Source organism: Denticeps clupeoides, chromosome 11, assembly GCF_900700375.1.
Source record: "Denticeps clupeoides chromosome 11, fDenClu1.1, whole genome shotgun sequence".
Lineage (NCBI taxonomy): Eukaryota > Metazoa > Chordata > Actinopteri > Clupeiformes > Denticipitidae > Denticeps > Denticeps clupeoides.
Genome location: NC_041717.1, coordinates 20,943,292 through 20,963,044, shown reverse-complemented (window position 1 = coordinate 20,963,044; position 19,753 = coordinate 20,943,292).

The following is a 19,753-nucleotide window of genomic DNA, read 5'->3' as shown; positions in this document are numbered from 1 at the left end:
ATATGACCAGTGAGAATCAATCATACAAATAGAAAATCTACAAACAATGAAGCACTTCAGCATCAGAAGGATAACAATACATATACTGTAGAAAAAAAAATACAAATAAACTGAAACTTTAAATTCTTGATATTATAGCCCTAAAGTTGCGAGCCCCCTCTCTAAAAATCAAACCCCTTGATACGATTTCAGAAAACATGAAATTGTTAACCTGAGAAATTTATTTGAAGTTACTTGATAATAATATTAAAAATCATGTCTAAAATAGATATATATATATATATATGTCTGATGTGAACTATATTAAAAAGTGGTTAGAAAGTGTGCAGATATATTTTTCAATATTATCATAACATAATCCATAGTGGAAAAACATGATTAAAAAGAATAGTGGTTTTCAACGTTTTAAAGTAGGTTTTATAGAAAAGAATGTTCTATAAAATATATCAATTTGATTAACAGAAGTCTGTGTGTGGTTCAATTAAATAGAAATTATAGTTTGTTAACGTTTTTGTGTGGCATATCATCTGAAAACCAAAGATGAGACACCTTTGGAGAAAGGTTTGTTCATAAAACAGCGTTACGATTATTTTAGCAAGTCTGTTTGTGTGTCTCTCTGTGTGTGTGTGTGTGTGTGCGTGTGTGCGTGCATGAAGGCTATGCATCTTGTGTCAGTGATGTGATGCTTCCTACATACCATTGTGTAATGTATCTTTGAATGTGTTGTATATTTAAAATAAGTATTGTGTTTAAACGTGTTTTTCTTTAACTAGAAATTCTTTTAAAACATATGTCATTAAAATAAGTTTTTAAAAAATAGTCTAAGTGTGTGTGTGTGTGCATGTCAATATGAGAATGTGAGATGAAACAGGGAAGGGAAGTGGTGTGGGGGAAGGGATGCCGTTGGGAGAGATGGGTCATAAGCCATCAGCAATGGCCATAGTTGTAAACAAGTGATAAGACATCTGTTTTAAAAGTTAGTCTAAGTGTATATGACATCTATAATGCGACACATGGGAGAGAGCGATAGAGAGGGGCGAGAAGTTGGTGTGATGCTTCCTACATACCATTGTGTGATTGTATCTTTCAGAAAAATGGGGATTATACCATATTCAGTCAGTATATGAATAGCGTATGCGTTGTATTTTTAAAATAGGTTTTCTGTAAGTATTGTGCTTAAACGTGTTAAACGTGAAACAGTAGGTTGAGTAAAACCATACACTTAAAAACAAGGTTTCTGTTTTTAAAGAATGCTTAAGACATAATTACAATCATATATTAACAATTCTGTGAAACTATATTATAGACAAAGCAAGTGTCAAAATGTTTAAGATATCTGTGTTATGTGGTTTCAACCAAGGTGGTCTAAGTGTATGGGTGTGCGTGTGTGTGTGTGCGAGTGTGTATGTGCGAATACGACCTCTGCATGGTGGCAGGGTGCGTTCAGAGGTTGTGAGTAAACGGTTAGGGAGAAATGTGGGTCATAATTAGACGACAATAACCATGGTTGTAAACAAGTGATAGGACATCTGTTTTAAAGTTAGTCCAAGTGTTTATATGACATCTGTAATGCAACACAAAGATTCAGTGTGTTAGAGAAAGGTCAGAGGTTGGGTGAGAATGCGAGAGGATGTGTGGGTCAGGGGAAAGAGGGAAAGAGGGGAGAGGACATAAATCACATGCTTTACCTAATATCGATAGGTCATCAATCATTTTTTTAAATAAAGTATATTATGCCACTACTTATGGAGTAGTTATGGAGTAATGCGTAATAAAGAAAGTGCTTTTATAAAAGTGTGACCACGAGCGGAATTAAAATGCATAAAATGGATGTGTTGAGTGCTGGCAAAATGCACAGATTTCCTGTTTATGTCCATTTCCAGACTTTTGACAATATGTGTTTTCTTTAGTGCCATGGTGTGTGGCATAAGCCATTTTGAGCAACGTTATAAATATAGTCTCTAAGGAACCTGAGACGTAAGTTGGAGAGGCTATGCCATCATTTCCGTTTCTGTTTAATTGTAAACACATTCAATTTACGGTTGTGTGGTGTCAATTTCTTGACCTGCCACACTAATCTAAAATGTGGAACAATGGTGCCTGATGTGGTTGTAGAAGCAGGTGAATTTCCTCAGCTAAAAATAATCTAATTTGCCGGTTACATCACAGATCTGATTACTTTATTAAATTACAAAGTACACCTTTGTATATTTTAGAGGTTGAGACAAAGACTGTGTTTACCAGCCCTTTACCCAGCAAAATATTTTAAATGATTGTTCTTTAAGATGTATATAGCTGTCAGGATTGACTGCAGCTGGGCTCATCACCTGTGCCCAATCCTGACAGCGCATAAAAGCCGGAGATTTTCGCCCCTTCGGGAGCGATGGCATTTTCGTGGACATAAGTGCACTGTTGTGAATGTGTGTATTTTCAGTTCTGGCAATCGCCACACGCCTGCGGGTTTGTTTGTGTTCTCCCCTTTATTCCCCGTTTATTGGCCACCGTGCCGTTGTTTATTTGTGTTTATTGTTTATTTATAATAAACCCCCTTCCCAGCATGTCCCGCCTCTGCGCTTACTTCCCCCGTCAGCCCGTAGTCGTGACAAGAGCAATCTGATGCTGATCGACTTACAGACATTTTTTAAAACTGATAACTTACATTCAGCCTCAGGTGGAAATTTATTTTTTTTTATTTTTTTTTATTTTTACAAGTTCCAGCATGACTTTATACAAAGGAATTTCAGATTGAGTGAAGTTATATAATTCCAATCCATTGGAACTGCAAAATCAGATAATGTGCTGATGGCTGTTTTCCTCGTGAAATCTACATATACCGCTGTGTCACCATTGAGGGTTTCAAAGTACATGTGAACTGCATTGATGTCACTGTATCCAACTACAGCTATGTGTTCATATTTATCTGGAGTTTATCACTAGTCTGCAGGCACACAGCCCAATATGTACCAAACTGTGAGGTCATGGCCATCATGGTCAGAACCAATCATCATGTATAACAATGTGGTCCTTGACAAAGTCTAATCTTTACTGATTCCAGCACGTCAGGCAACACTGTGTTTGAAATAATGCTCCGATTCACCACATAATGTTATTATGTTGAAGACTAAATCTTTAACATAGAATCTGCTTAAAAGTTGGAATTGAAAACTTCATGTCTCCTTTCATTTTATTAAACTGGTCGATACATTTTTATAATGTTTCCTGCAGTCCACATGCGACTGTGGGCATCAACACAGAAAACATGCAGAGTTAACACCACCACCGTATAACACCTTCTGAAACACAGTTTTTCTATAGCATGCACGCATGTATTTTGTGTTTAAGGAAATACATTGATTTATTTTCCCTCAGACTGACATATATACATTTATATATGTGTATGTTTATTACAGTTATTTTAAAAGGAGCAAGTACAACAAATATATTTAAAATTATTTTCTTTAGGTTTAACTCTTTTCATATATGTTTGTACTTACATTGGGATCCTGAGCACAGGAAAGCAGCAAGAAGCAAAATATGCAGCAAAAATATCATCTGTAATATAAAGCTGATTCTTTAAATTGTGAATTTGAGCTATAAAACTTTTTTCCTCCCTCTGTAGTTAAGTGTTTTACAGCAACAAACGGATGAACCCAGCAGCTTGGTTTTCAGACAGCAGTATCTGGGTAGGCGTCACCTTGGTGCACCAGCAGCTTCCGCCCTCTAGTGGAAACAAAACATCTTTGTTTCTGGATTTTGTGTCTTTCGCCGATATTCCCTGTGTTCCCAAAACCTGACTTTAGAACTTCATTATGCCATTTTTGCATAAATAAATCAATCGAGAATCGTTTGGAAATTCCCTGTGGCCTTGTAATTTCCACAAGTCAAGGTCAAGATGGTATTTTAAGTTGTATATTTAATTTCAAGTTACGTGACCATTATTCAATTTCTCTACATGTGGGCTGTGGCTGACATCTTGTGGTGAAATTTATAAAATAAACGTATTCCATTATTACACTGTGCCATTATTCCATTAGGGAATTTCTTCTTCCATTAATGAGCACACGGGCAGCCATGTTGGAAGGCAGTAACTAGGACTAGATTAAAAAGGAGGAAAGTCGATCACTTTTTTCTATTGATTTTTAAAACTTGTCTATAACTGGCTCTGGATACACGTACATACAGTGATGTGCATATATATGTAGTCAAGTGATTTCACCTGCACCTGGTAGAGTAAGGTCACACATTCTTCAGAGACAAGTCACGAAGATTCATGGTCTTGTTTTGCTGGCTCTGCAGGAGAAACACGATACTTTCACATTTTCCTTCAGGTCTAAGTGATTTATAGAGAAGGAACTGCCAAAAAGCGAACTGGCCTCTTACCTTCACATCTCTGCCTCTCACATATCTTAATATGTGGACTGTCTAAATTCCAGATATTCCAGACAGTTCCATGCTGTCTCAGTTTCTTTTAAACAACCAACTCTCATAAACACCCACCAACTCTCCATAGTGACTTCAGCCTTCCACTAGACAACCTTGCCTTCTTGCCTTCTCCTTGAGCTCCTTGACTCTTCTGCACACAAAGGAAGGAATTTCCTGGACCGGGTCTTCAGTCTACTCTCCCCTTGTCCTCCTCCACATCTCCTGATATACAGGCCTGTCTCCTGGTAGCGCCTCCATGCTCTGGACACTACGCTGACAGACACAGCAAACCTTCTTGCCACAGCTGGATGAGCTGCCCTACTTGATCCTCTTGTGTGGGTCGTAGACTCTGTTTCATGCTACTACTAGAGTGAAAGAACCGCCAGCATTCAAAAGTCACCAAAACATCAGCCAGAAGGCATAGGAACTGAGAAGTGGTCTGTGGTCACCACCTGTCATTTGCACGACAGAATGTGAAATTGATCATCAGTGTTGCTTCTTAGGTGGACGTGTGAATGACTTTGAGTTTTAAAAATTTGTTTCCCTTTTTTTGTATAAGAAATGACAGCTTGACTTGGACCTGTTATATTATCAGAATTTTCAACGTTAATTCTTCACTATGATCTTTATGATATTTATGGATCACATTTTTTTCTCTAAGTAGGAGCCTGTAGAAGAAGTTGGCAAAAATTTAAGACGTTATGAATCAGAATCCTCACACATGTAATAATAAAGTTGAAAACTTAAATGTTTTATTTGCATAATAAAACCGGTATGATCACATTTCTGAACATGACTGACAGATTGTTTCTTTTTAATATGGATAAAGTTGAAAATGTAATTCTTTTATTTGCATAATGAAACCTGAATGATCACATTTCTGAACATGACTGACACATTTTTTTTTTAATAAGGATGCCAGCCATTCAAACCTAAATCCCAGAAAAACCGAGCTACTGCATCATTGCCTAAACAGGAGGCGTGGCTTGTTCAGGTGTGTCTTTGTAAGAAAGTAGTACTACGTAAAATGTTGACTGAAGAGTTTACTTCCTTACAGACACGGGATCATCACCATGATGGAGACGATGTTCTGGACTGTCCTCATCACCACGGCTCTCTTACACACAGCAAAAGCACAGTTAACAGGTAAGTAATTACTAGTGGTGGGCCGTTATTGGCGTTAACGTGCTGCGTTAACATGAGACTCTTATCGGGCGCTAAAAAAAATATTGCCGTTAATCTATTCACAAAGTTGTGTTGGGAGCTGGGTCTATACTACGCAAGCTATGATGACTTTCACCTTGATATTTTAGCGCGGATGTATACCTAGCCGAATTGCACTGTAGGGGGCGAGAACGAGTCTTCGAACTGTGAAATTACCACATCAAACGTGACGTGGTAACATGGATGCAGCTATGAAGATGCTATGAAGTTTGCTTCAGGGAAAATTTATTTTTAAGCAGCTTCCCAATGGAAACCTTGACAAAACTAAGGTTGTTTGCACCTTGTGCAAAGCGGAATTTGTTTACTGCAGGAGTTCTTCCAGTCTCACCTAAACGCAGAATTCAAATGAGCCCTTTTTAATCTAGATTAATCTAGATTAATTCCAAGATTACAGTGAGATTAATCCAGATTAAAAAAATTAATCTATGACCACCACTAGTAATTACACTTACATGCATTTGACTAGGACGAAATTGTGTCGCAATATGTCAGGATTGGCTGCCACTGAAGACATCACCTGTGCCAAATCCTGACAGCAGTGAAAAGGCGCCATTCTTTGTGGACCTTGCAACTGTTGTTGTTTTGAGTTCTGGCAATCGGCACACGCCTTTTCATTCTCCCCTTTATTTCCCCTGTTTTCGCCCCTCGCGCTGTGTTGATTTGTGTTTGTTAATAAATCTTTATTTGCATTATGTCCTGGCTCTGCGCTTCCTTTACCCATCAGTTTGCGGACGCTATACAATACAGACCTTTCCCGGTACTCCGGACCCGGTTTCTTGTGTCCGCCTGATTGTCCAGAATGTTGTCGGCTGGTTTAGGTTGTACACATGTATCGCTGTGTTGGTCTTTCGTCTGTTTTATAACAAGTCCTTATAATAGGCTCCACCCATGGACGCCTAATCAGCCACATCTGTCCATGGCTGGAGCCCTGCTGTCAAACTGATTTGTGACAGCTGTGTCCCCAACTGAACCCAACATTTGACTCATTTTGGTGCAATATAAAGTTTAATGAGTGTTTTTTCTTTGGGTAAATGTCAGTAATTATTTAAAAATTCACATTTTGGAAACAAAAGGCAATTACATATATATCTAAAAAAAACTTGACATAAAATAACATCTCTTTAATCTGATTTTCCAGAGCTATGGCACTCACATGATTCATGTACATCACTGTATTCAGATCTTTGTTCATTAAGATGTCGCTTCTCCATCCAATCTTTATATTAAGAAATTTGAATTTTGTACAAAATAAATCATGTAAGGATTTAAAAAAAAGCTTCTCAAAAGAATGTTCATACAGAATGTATGAACATGTACAGAATACATAGTTGAGAGTTTTTCAAGAAAAGACAAACAGATATAAAACATTTTCACAATATTGTAACATTTTGAAGTTCACTGCTTCAGCACAGTATACATAACTAGCGTCCAATAAAAGTCCTTCACACAGTAAGAGTGAAAGCTTGCAGACGTGCAGATGAATGCATTTCTAATACCTGAGAATGAAGTGAGAATCTGAATTCAGGCTTTTGCTGATGTGGACTGAATCCAGTGGACAAATCCCACCCGCTTCATTTCAGGAGGAATCCAGTCAGGTGCAATGGGCTCCAACAGGCAGGACATCTAGTCAACCCCCCTCCACCACACTTATTAAAGGAAAGTGCAGATATTAAATAACTGTCCTCACAGCAAATTTAATCGTGTGATAAACAAGGCCCACATTTTCCTCACATGATGCCCTGACCCAGTGCCCAGATACCCCCTTTACAAAGAGACCAAGGCAAAGGCAGCAGAAACACTTAAAGAGGCAGAAAGCATCACCAGGAAGATCACTGCTTGTATGACTAGAGGCACAGAGCTACACAATCTAGAATGGCTGGGAAATTATTACATTGTTACATTCAACTGCATACGAATATTAACACATTTCATGTATTTATTTGCTTGCTTGTGTTTCAGGTTCGTGTTATGGTCTATGCTGCCCAGGAACAAATCTTTACTGTTATTTCGACAACTGCTTATGTGATGAGGGGTGTCTGTCCAGAGGCGACTGCTGCCCTGATTTTGTGGATAACTGTGCTGCTCTAGGTATTGAGATGTAAATTCATCCTGTAGTTTGTCTATAATTATTATGTTTTTTACCAGCATAAATTATTTTTTTAATAACTGACTGCATCTCTCCAGCACCAGAACTTGTCACTACTGAAGCCACCAGCAGTAGTTCCAGCTACAGCGTCCCCACCACCAGTAACAGTGTCTCCACCAGCACTGACAGTGTCTCCACCAGCAGCTACAGTGTCTCCACAACCAGTAACAGTGTCTCCACCACCAGTAACAGTGTCTCCACCACCAGTAACAGTGTCCCCACCACCAGTAACAGTGTCTCCACCACCAGTGACAGTAACAGCGTCTCCACCACCAGTGACAGCATTCCCACCACCAGTAACAGCGTCTCCACCACCAGTGACAGCGTTCCCACCACCAGTAACAGTGTCTCCACCACCAGTGACAGTAACAGCATCTCCACCACCAGTGACAGCATTCCCACCACCAGTAACAGCGTCTCCACCACCAGTGACAGCGTTCCCACCACCAGTAACAGTGTCCCCACCACCAGTAACAGTGTCTCCACCACCAGTGACAGTAACAGCGTCTCCACCACCAGTGACAGCATTCCCACCACCAGTAACAGCGTCTCCACCACCAGTGACAGCGTTCCCACCACCAGTAACAGCGTCTCCACCACCAGTAACAGCGTCTCCACCACCAGTAACAGTGTCCCCACCACCACTAACAGCGTCTCCACCAGCAGCTACAGCGTCCCCACCACCAGTAACAGTGTCTCCACCACCAGTAACAGCGTCTCCACCACCAGTAACAGCATCTCCACCACCAGTAACAATGTCTCCACCACCAGTAACAGCATCTCCACCAGCAGCTACAGCGTCCCCACCACCAGTAACAGTGTCTCCACCACCAGTAACAGTGTCTCCACCAACACTGACAGTGTCTCCACCACCAGTGACAGTGTCCCCACCACCAGTAAAAGCGTCTCCACCAGCAGCTACATCATCCCCACCACCAGTAACAGTGTCTCCACCACCAGTAACAGTGTCCCCACCACCAGTAACAGTGTCTCCACCACCAGTAACAGTGTCCCCACCACCAGCTACAGCGTCCCCACCACCACTAAAAGTGTCTCCACCACCAGTAACAATGTCCCCACCACCAGTAACAGTGTCTCCACCACCAGTAACAGTGTCTCCACCACCAGCTACAGCGTCCCCACCACCAGTAACAGTGTCTCCACCACCAGTGACAGCGTCTCCACCACCAGTAACAGTGTCCCAACCACCAGTAACAGCGTCTCCACCACCAGTAACAGTGTCCCCACCACCAGTAACAGCATCTCCACCACCAGTAACAGCGTCTCCACCACCAGTAACAGCGTCTCCACCACCAGTGACAGCGTTCCCACCACCAGTAACAGCGTCTCCACCACCAGCTACAGCGTCCCCACCACCAGTAACAGCGTCTCCACCACCACTGACAGTGATTCCACCAACAGCTACAGTGTCCCCACCACTGGTAACAGTGTCTCCACCACCAGCTACAGCATCCCCACCACCAGCTATAGTGTCCCCACGAACAGTAAAAGTGTCTCCACCATCAGCTACAGTGTCCCCACCACCAGCTACAGTGTCCCCACCACCAGCTATAGCGTCCCCACCAACAGTAAAAGTGTCTCCACCACCAGCTACAGTGTCCCCTCCACCAGTTACAGCGTCCCCACCACCAGCTACAGTGTCTCCACCACCAGTGACAGCGTCCCCACCACCAGTAAAAGTGACTCCACCACCAGTAATAGTGTCTCCACCATCAGTAAAAGTGTCTCCATCACCAGCTACAGTGTCCCCACCACCACTAAAAGTGTCTCCATCACCAGTAACAGTGTCTCCACAACCAGTGACAGTCTCTCTACCACCAGCTACACCGACCCCACCACCAGTAACAGTGTCTCCACCACAAGCTACAGCGTCACCACAACCAGCTTTAGCGTCCCCACCACTACGTCTTCACCCACGTCCACCACTTCAGGTCAGTCCTCTTGAAGTCCTTTACTTTACTTTAATTAACTTTATTTATCCACCCCACTACCCGAGTCCTCCACAACGGGGCCGCAGTATGTCACCAGGACAGTGATCGACCTATCCGAGACTCCGCCCATACCAGCCGCTTCAGCACCACGCCGCTGCACCCCGGTCTCCACGTCCACAGGTCCCGAGTCCACCACTCCTGATCCCGTCTCCTGCTGTTTCCACTTTGGGGCAGTGGTGGCCTAGCGGTTAAGGAAGCGGCCCCGTAATCAGAAGGTTGACGGTTCGAATCCCGATCCGCCAAGGTGCCACTGAGGTGCCACTGAGCAAAAGCACCGTCCCCACACACTGCTACCCGGGCGCCTGTCATGGCTGCCCACTGCTCACTCAGGGTGATGGGTTAAATGCAGAGGACAAATTTCACTGTATGCACCGTGTGCTGTGCTGCTGTGTATCACATGTGACAATCACTTCACTTTATTATTCTGTGTTTTTGCATGTTTTTCAGCCATCGAGCTGGTTTCCATTTTGATATAATCTGACATTTACAAAAAATAGATCATTTTCTTATTTATTTATTCCAGGTGTTTTAACACCGTCCCAGACACAGTCAAGTTCCACGAACAGCAGCTCCGTATCCAGCACCAGCTCCTCACCCACTTCCACCAGCTCAGGTCAGTCTTCCATGTAAAACAGAATACATGACAGAATGAAAGAGAAAATTTCTTTAACACTCTTCCTGAGGGGGATAAATGTAGGGGAAATAAATGAATCAATGAGCGTCCACCAGCACGTCTCGAGACACCATTTAAAATGCAAAGCAGCGACAGAACCTGCAACTTGAGGCTGTAATTGCTGCCAAAAGCAAACCTCAAGTAAACCTTCTTCATGTTGTCATTATAGGGTGTTGTTTTATTATAGAAACATTATAGAATTCTGAGGGGAAAAAATCAATCTTCAGGGTGGTTTGCGAATGTGAAAGCCGCATAGATAGATGCATCACCAGCATTGTGTGTCCATGTCACGGGTGGGCTGGACATGGCGGTGAAGGAGGACGCATTCGCATGATCACAGGACAGGGGTTTAATACGAACTTCACAAGACAGGGGAACATGAACACGCACAATGACCCGACGGCGAACAGACACGAACAGGATAGTTTTATACAATTATATAAATATACACCATGTGAACACGATCAGGGAACATCACACGAGACGAACATGAAACTCCGGTCCGGACCCCGGATCCGGAGTCAACCCCTGCCAGTCCGGATCATGACAGTACTCCCCCCTAAAAGCACTACCACCTGGGAGTGCCCACAAAACGGTCCATGAAAGGGGGGAGAAGTCCATAAGGACGAGTGGCGGTTGTCCTGCACCGGCGGCGTCAGGCCCGGGCCAAAGCACGGCTCGTCCTTGGGGGACCGGCATCCTGTCCGCCGTCCGTAGGCACCGTCACTCCGGTCAGTCTCCGGTACGCCCCGCTAGGAAGTTCGCCGCCTCCCCCGTCTCAGTTAACGCCGGGAGCACCTGAACTGCGCGACCGGTCTCCTCGACCCCACGGTAGCTTTCGTAGGCCATGGAGGTCCGGTCGCACGGATTCGTCGGTACTCCCCCGCCTCCGGAATCGCCAGGGGGAACATGGACCGCGTGACAGATCCTCTCGACCCCACGGTAGCTTTCGTAGGCCGCCGAGAGTCTGTCACGCTTGGGGAACTGATTAAAAACATGACATGGATCATGGCGGGGAACTGGCGATTACCGGAGGTGCGTCGCTGGAATCCGGACGAGACGGCGGCGTCGGGGGACGTCCATACATGGAACCTTGGACATGGATCTGTGGGGCAGACGTCCTCCCGACCATCCACGGTTCCCTGGATCTCAGCGGGGCGTAGATCAGCTGCATCCACGTGGTCGGGTCATTCTGTCACGGGTGGGCTGGACATGGCGGTGAAGGAGGACGCATTCGCATGATCACAGGACAGGGGTTTAATACGAACTTCACGAGACAAGGGAACATTAACACGCACAATGACCCGACGGCGAACAGACACGAACAGGATAGCTTTATACAATTATATAAATAGACAACAGGTGAACACGATCAGGGAACATTACACGAGACGAACATGAAACTCCGGTCCGGACCCCGGATCCGGAGTCAACCCCTGCCGGTCCGGATCATGACAGTCCATATTATGAGTGGCTTGTCTGATGAAAAGAAGCAAAGTGGAGCAGATAAAGATGCCTTTTTGTGCATGTTGAGGCTACGCAATCAGAGCCAAATGCAAATGTTGCTGTGGTATCATTTGGTGTGGTAACATGGGGCAGTGGTGGCCTAGCGGTTAACGAAGCGGCCCCGTAATCAGAAGGTTGCCGGTTCGAATCCCGATCCGCTAAGGTGCCACTGAGGTGCCACTGAGCAAAGCACCGTCCCCACACACTGCTCCCCGGGCGCCGGTCATGGCTGCCCACTGCTCACTCAGGGTGATGGGTTAAATGCAGAGGACAAATTTCACTGTGTGCACTGTGTGCTGTGCTGCTGTGTATCACATGTGACAATCACTTCACTTAAAAAAAAAAAAAAACGTGTAAATACTGCTGTAATAGAAATGTAATAGCGATATGTTCTGAACAGAAGAGATCATGATCAGAGTGGAAAGTCTCTGAGTGTTCAGCTGTCTGGTGTCCTGTGGGATGAAGCTGTTGCAGAGTCTGGTGGTGAGGGCCCGAATGCTTCGGTACCTTTTGCTTTCCTGATGCAGCGTGTGGTGTAAATGTCCATTAGCGAGAGAAGAGAGACTCAAGTGTTCTTCTCAGCTGTCCTCACTATCCACTGTAGGGTCCAATGCGGTGCAGTTCCCAAGCAAGACAGTGATGCAGCTGGTCAGAATGCTCTCAATGGTCCCTCTATAGAAGGTGGTGAGGATGGATGGTGGGAGTGTCATGATCCGGTCCGGAAGGGGTTACTCTGGTCCAGGATCCGGACCGGAGTTTCACGTTTGTCATGTGTAATGTTCTCTAATCGTGTTCACCTGAGTTTTATTGTTCATTTCTGTTCACCGCTGTATATGAGAAGGATCTGCTCCCAGCTGTGACCTTCTGTACTTTGGGTACTAGTAGTGACCCCACTCCCTTTGATTGAAGGGGGCGTGGCGGGTCGTAAAGAACTAAAAGTTCACTCAGGTACTGAAGAGTGAGACCATTTAGAGCTTTATAGGTTAAAAGTAGGATTTTGTAGTCAATCCTAAATTTGATGGGTAACCAGTGCAGTGATTGTAAGACTGGGGTGATGTGGTCAAATTTCCTGGTTCTAGTTAAAACTCTGGCTGCAGCATTCTGTACTAGCTGGAGTTTACTCATGCACCTACTAGAGCATCCAGACAGTAATGCATTGCAGTAATCTAACTTTGATGTAATAAATGCATGGACCAACTTTTCTGCATCGTGAATTGAAATTATATTTCTTATTTTCGCAATATTTCTAAGGTGAAAGACGAATCACCATTGGTGTCCACAAACTGATACCGATCGGTCAGATATGATCTGAACCATACAAAGGATATTCCCTTAATACCAACAACATTCTCTAACCTGGCCAGGAGAATAGCGTGATCGATAAGTGTCAAACGCTGCACTCAGATCAAGCAGGACAAGCAGCGAGATGCGTCCCTGATCAGAGGCCAACAGCAGGTCATTAACCACTTTAACCAGCGCTGTCTCAGTGCTATGATGAGGTCTAAATCCCGATTGATATACTTCATGGATATTGTTACAGTCTAGGTATGCACTCAGCTGCTGGGCTATGACTTTTTCTAAGATTTTTGATATGAACGGAAGGTTGGATATCGGTCTATAATTTGAAAGCTGACTGCGATCAAGATCCGGCTTTTTAATCAGGGGTCTGATGACTGCTACCTTGGTACGTGGCCGGTGCTAAGCGACGGGTTAACAATTTTGAGGGTAGAATTTATAATATCGGGTCCTTGTAGGAAGCGGATCCAAAGCGCAAGTACATTGATTTGACGACGAAATTAGTTTAATTAGTTCATGCTCTTCAATAAAGTTGAAGCGTTCTAATCGGTGATCAGCTATATGAAGATTATTTTCCATAGAAATATCGGCGGAGCTATTTGTTGTGCTTTTAATCTTATCTCTATTCATAACTATTTTAGTATTAAAGAAATTCATAAAATCATCGCTACTATGATGATATTGAGTGGTAGTATCCGTTTCTGTCTTATTCCTGGTTAGTTTAGCTATAGTTTTAAACAGGAATCCGGGATTATTTTTGTTTTTGTCTATTAACGAGGACAGATACGTTGATCGAGCCGCGCTAAGAGCCTTCTTATAGTTAAGTAGGCTCTCCTTCCAAGCTATTCGTAATACGTTTAATTTACTTTGACGCCATTTACCTTCTAATTTCCGTGCGGTCTTCTTAAGCGAGCGCGTGTGATCATAATACCAAGGAATTAAGTTTTTATCTCTTACTATCTTCCTTTTATATCTAACGTACTACGCAGTGTTAATTCTAGACATTTGGTCGCTTGGTCGAGTTCAGTGGGGTCTGACGGTGAGTTGATCAGCGTTGATAAATCTGGTAGGCTATTAATATACCTATGTGCAGTACTTGATGTAATTTTCTGTTTGTCTCTATAACGAGGGGAGTTGATTTTATTGTGTCTGAGACATATTTTATAAGCGATGAGGAAATGATCTGAGAAGAAGTCTTCTGCAACTGTAGGACTTATTTTTATCTTATTGGACAATCAAAAACCCTGCACTGACACAACTTGCAGGCTCACTATACCCTGGAAGGGGGTCCCTCTTTCTATCACTCCTTCCCGACGTTTCTTCCTTTCTTTTTTTATCTCTCCTTTTGTAGAGTTTTCCTTGTGTGCAGAAGGGTCAAGTGTGGGGGGTGTCAACTGTAGGGCCGGTCAAAGCCCATTGAGACATACTGTATGTGATACAGCACAGCAGCACAGCTAAATTAATAGTTCAGTGTGTTGGTTTTGAGATGTTTGTCATTTTCTTTCCTTGTTGCATATTGTATAACCATATTGTGAAATCTCTCTCCTTCCTTCTTCTCCGTCCAGCTGTGCAACATTCTTTAACTATATAGTCCCAGTTTTAGTTACACTCTGTGTGACTGTATATATAACATAGACTGTTTTAATTTTTATGGAATTGTAATGCGTTTTTATGTGTAGAGAGTGTCTTTGTACATGAAGTAGTGAACCTTATATTAATATTTAAAAATGAATGGTACTGTAGGGTAATTTAGTCCGATCCAACCTGTTTGGCACGTCATGCAGAGACACATCACAACAGATCTTTCACAAAAGAAGTGCAGTCCTTCAGCAGGCTTATCTCATGGGGTGTGTTGAGGAAGGCTCGGGGTGACGAGGGTATAAATACTGAGCTGAGCTTCACACAGGCACAGTACTGGTGATAATCAGACCGAGACATGGAGCTCTGGACGGCTCTCCTGACTGAAGAATAATCTGTTGTAATGTTACGTGATGCAAAGGTCAGGTATGTAGGACATAGAAGGTGTTTATGTGAGAAATGCTCCATTTAACCTTTTTTAACCCCAACTTACCCTGTTAAGAACAACTGGACTTCTCACCACTGCACCGGTGAACAATTCTGTCTTTTGGATTGAAACCTGCAGGATCCTACACACAACATGCGACCGCCCGACCAGAGGACACGCCCACCACACCGACGGCATCTGATGCCCCCACACCTGGAACCACACTGGCTTATCCGCAAACCCGACAAACAACTCTACCACCTGGTATGTGTGTGGAATTTTAGGGTTATTACACACAGCGGTTTGAGCCAAAAAGTTTTATAATTGTCACGGTGTGCTGGAAATGGCGATGAAGGAGGACGCATACGCACGACTTCACACGACAGGGGTTTAATACAGACTACACGAGACAGGGGAACATCAACACGCACAATGACCCGACAGCGAACAGACACAAACCGGATAGCTTTATACAATTATATAAATATACAACAGGTGAACATGATCAGGGAACATGAAACTCCGGTCTGAACTCCGGATCCGGAAAAACCCCTGCCGGTCCGGATCATGACAATAATCTAAAATCCACCGTCATCCATATGTTTAAAGAAACTTGTATGCTAATGACCTGTCACTGTTGCTTTTCTGTGCCTGCAGACATGCTAACTATCCTTGCAAGCCTACAAGTGGACTTCACCGCATCACCATACATAACCGAGACTGACATTGAAGCAGCATTTAACAAAGTAAGTGTAACTGCAGCAAAATCTGGTTAATGCATCACTGGCACTATGGGAAGTATTGTGTTGTGCAAGTATTGTGTGTATTCTGTGTGTGTGTGTGTGTGTGTGTGTGTGTGTGTGTACACATTATTCAACATGTAATATCCAGTAATAAAACATCAAGCTTAATAATGAATTTAAAACTTATGAATTTAAATCTTATTTCACACTATGTTTTTTTTTAGATTGCTACCACTCTGGAAAATTATCTAAAGTATTATGACCCACATCTTCAGTCTCTTCGGATCAAGACAATTAAAAGAATTTTTTGACAGTGCCCAATTAGCACTTAGAGCCAAGCTGACTGTAGAACCTTCTGGTGCTGTTTATGACTGTTGTTGGGGATTTAAATGTATGATTTCTGCGGGTTCTGGTGGCTCACCTGCACTTTGAAAACAATTATAAAATTATGATATGAATAAAACATTTCAGCCAGAGGTCATGTATATATAAATGTGTATATTTAACAAAATTAAGAGATGCAAGGACAATGCAATTCCAGAATAAAGACAATAAATAAAAATGCTGTCTGCAAACAAGATTGCACACTTTACTGTAAAATATAAATACATAAATAGTTTCCAGTCTAATACTTTAGGATGACCAGAAAATCCAAGTTGGGGGCGGGGCTAGCTTCCCTTCAAACTAATGAATTTTAGAATTGAACTGATTGGTCAGAATGGAAAACTTGTCCCTGGAGTCTGGGGTCATTCTATTAAAAAAGTGAATCTTGTGAAGGAATGCGGTCATGCAGCATTCGCGGAAGGTCGTGTCGTGTTCCATTGGAATGCCGTCTGTCGAGCACAGCTCAGCCTTACGGGCAACAGCAACAATCTGTTCCAGCAGATCATGTGACTACTGACTTCAGGGGGGGGTTTACATCCACATGTTTAATCCCAGCTGATGTCATAAACAAAAGCTGGAGCAGGTCATCTACAGAACTGTGAATTGGATGATGAAATTGCATGCTGGGATCTAGTGGCGTAATCATGTGTTGTTCTACTGATGTTCACCACCAAAGCTCAGGGCTACTCAGGGATACCAGCTGGCAGGCACCAGTCCGGCCGTCCTGACGTTTGCTCTGGAGTGTGTGTTTTTCAGTGTGTGTGTGTGTGTGTGTGTGGTTTTCTCTTGGTCTCTGGGTTGGATTTTTCTTCTTTATCAGTTGGTCCTCATCTTGCTTGTGACCCAGTGGACATACTGCGTGACGCGTGTGTACACGCCCGGAGTGTCCTGCTTCCTGCAGCCGTTGCCCCAGCTGATCAAGCCGAGCAGGGTCATGCGGTCTCCACTGGGGCACACGAGAGGACCCCCGGGGTCCCCCTGCAGACAGACAACCGGTCCACAGTGTCACCTGCTGGCTTGCTGGCATGTGGCACAACATGACAATGAGACATTTACTGTATCATGCAGTAAATAACAATGAGAAGGTGCTGGAATAAGCATGACGGATGAGGACAAACAGACTGATGACATGGCAGCATGCGGTGTCATTTTTATAAAAAAAACAAGTTCCAGCATGACTTTATACAAAGGAATTTCAGATTGAGTGAAGTTATATAATTCCAATCCATTAGAACTGCAAAATCAGATAATGTGCTGATGGCTGGTTTCCTTGTGAAATCTACATATACCGCTGTGTCACCATTTGTCACGACTACGGACTGACAAAATACAAAACCGAAAAGTTCGTGCTCAGAGTCCACGAAAATGCTGTCCCTCCCGAAGGGGCGGAATCTCCGTCTTTTATTTGCTGTCCGGATTGGGCTCAGGTGATGAGCCCAGCTGCAGTCAATCCTGACACCATTGAGAGTTTCAAAGTACATGTGAACTGCATTGATGTTACTGTATCCAACTACAGCTATGTGTTCATATTTATCTGGAATTTATCACTAGTCCGCAGGAACACAGCCCAATATGTACCAAACTGTGATGACCATCATGGTCAGAACCAATCATCATGTATAACAATGTGGTCCTTGACAAAGTCTCATCTTTACTGATTCCAGCACGTCAGGCAACACTGTGTTTGAAATAATGCTCTGATTCACCGCATAATGTTATTATGTTGAGGACTAAATCTTTAACATAGAATCTTCTTAAAAGTTGGCATTGAAATCTTCATGTCTTCAGCAGGATGCCAGGAGGTGTGAGGTCCAGGGAATTTACGCAAATTTGCGCAGCCTTGGTAAATCTGGTGTTAAGGTGCTGGCTAATAAAAGGCTTCTCTGAGCAACTCCGCTGTGTTAACGTCTCTTCTCTCCCCATCACGGAGCCCATTTGCTACATTGGTGTCAGAAGTGGGATGGGGAGTCTTCAAAGTGGAGCGACACGGGCGTGAGAGTTCCACGAAAAAAGTGTATTCCATTGAAGACTGGCAGCGGATACGACTGGACTGCGAGGAGCCGGAGGAGGTGCGGCGGAGCAGCAGGGGAGGCCGGCCGGGTTTTCCTGCCCAGCTGGCGAGATAGGCGGCCCACTACACGACCTGCAGCGAGGACACCAGGGTAGTTGGGGCGTCACCAGCGAGTCTTTGCCGGCCAGATCCAGCACGACCCAGCTCCCTGCCTGATGGCGGCCTGCGGGAGGAAGAGGGCTTGGCGGCGCGGGTTTAAGGCAAGAAGAGGAGGTGACGGCTTCCGGGTGTTGGGGCTGCGATGGAGGATGCCTGGAGGTGCATGCCAAGAGCGAGAGGACGATGCCAGGAGGTCGCGTTACGGCGGAGTATCCCAAGCGTGCTGCCGGTGTCGTGGTCGGACGGGCGCCAACAGGAGGTTGGTGCGCCACCATGGTCATCTGGCACTGCAGCAAGAAGTAGTGGCCTACTGCCGAGTCCTGGGGATGGACAGCCGGGAGAGGAGACTGTGACGGCAGGCTAGCCGAGGTCACCGGTTCCGGCTGGAGCGACCCAGGAGACGACTCCGGAGCGGCATCCAAGGATAAGGCGGCGCACTCCAGGACGATATCAGAATAGACGTTTGGTCTTTTTAAAAAAAAACGGGGGGGGCGACTTCCGGTTAGCAGCCACATGGAGTAGACGTGTGAGTTAGGTGCTCCGACAATTTTTGGTTTCTTTACTCCCCTACTCGTCTTTAAATGTTAAATTAAATCTTTAATTTACAATAACTTTATACTCTACCCCACGGCGATCTACTTTTAATTTATAATGGCTACCAGGAGTGTTAAAACCGGGAAAAAGGACGACCCTGCGACCGCGCTAACAGTGGAGACCATCTCTGAAGCGTTATCGGCTGAATTTAAATCATCGTTTAGTTTGCTGGAAAGTAAACTGGACCAAATTCAAGTCCAAGTAGAGGACCATGGACAGCGCTTACCTTCACTAGAACTCGCTATGGATGACCTGAGCCAGCGTGTGAGTGAGTTGGAGAACATCTGTTCCGGACTTCGGGAAAGCAACGCTAAGCTAACGGCTAAAGTCGTGGACCTAGAGGGCCGGAGCAGGAGACAAAACCTGCGTGTCCTGGGTCTTACAGAAGGTACTGAAAGTGGACTCACTACCGAGTTCTTCTCGAAATTTCTATGTGAGGTGTTTGGGAGTGAAACGCTCCCATCCCCACCGGAGATCGACAGATCCCACCGTATACCTGCATCCAAACCCGCTTCAGGTCAGAGACCCCGGCCCGTCATTCTCAGTATACACCGGTACCAGACTAAAGATCTTCTGAT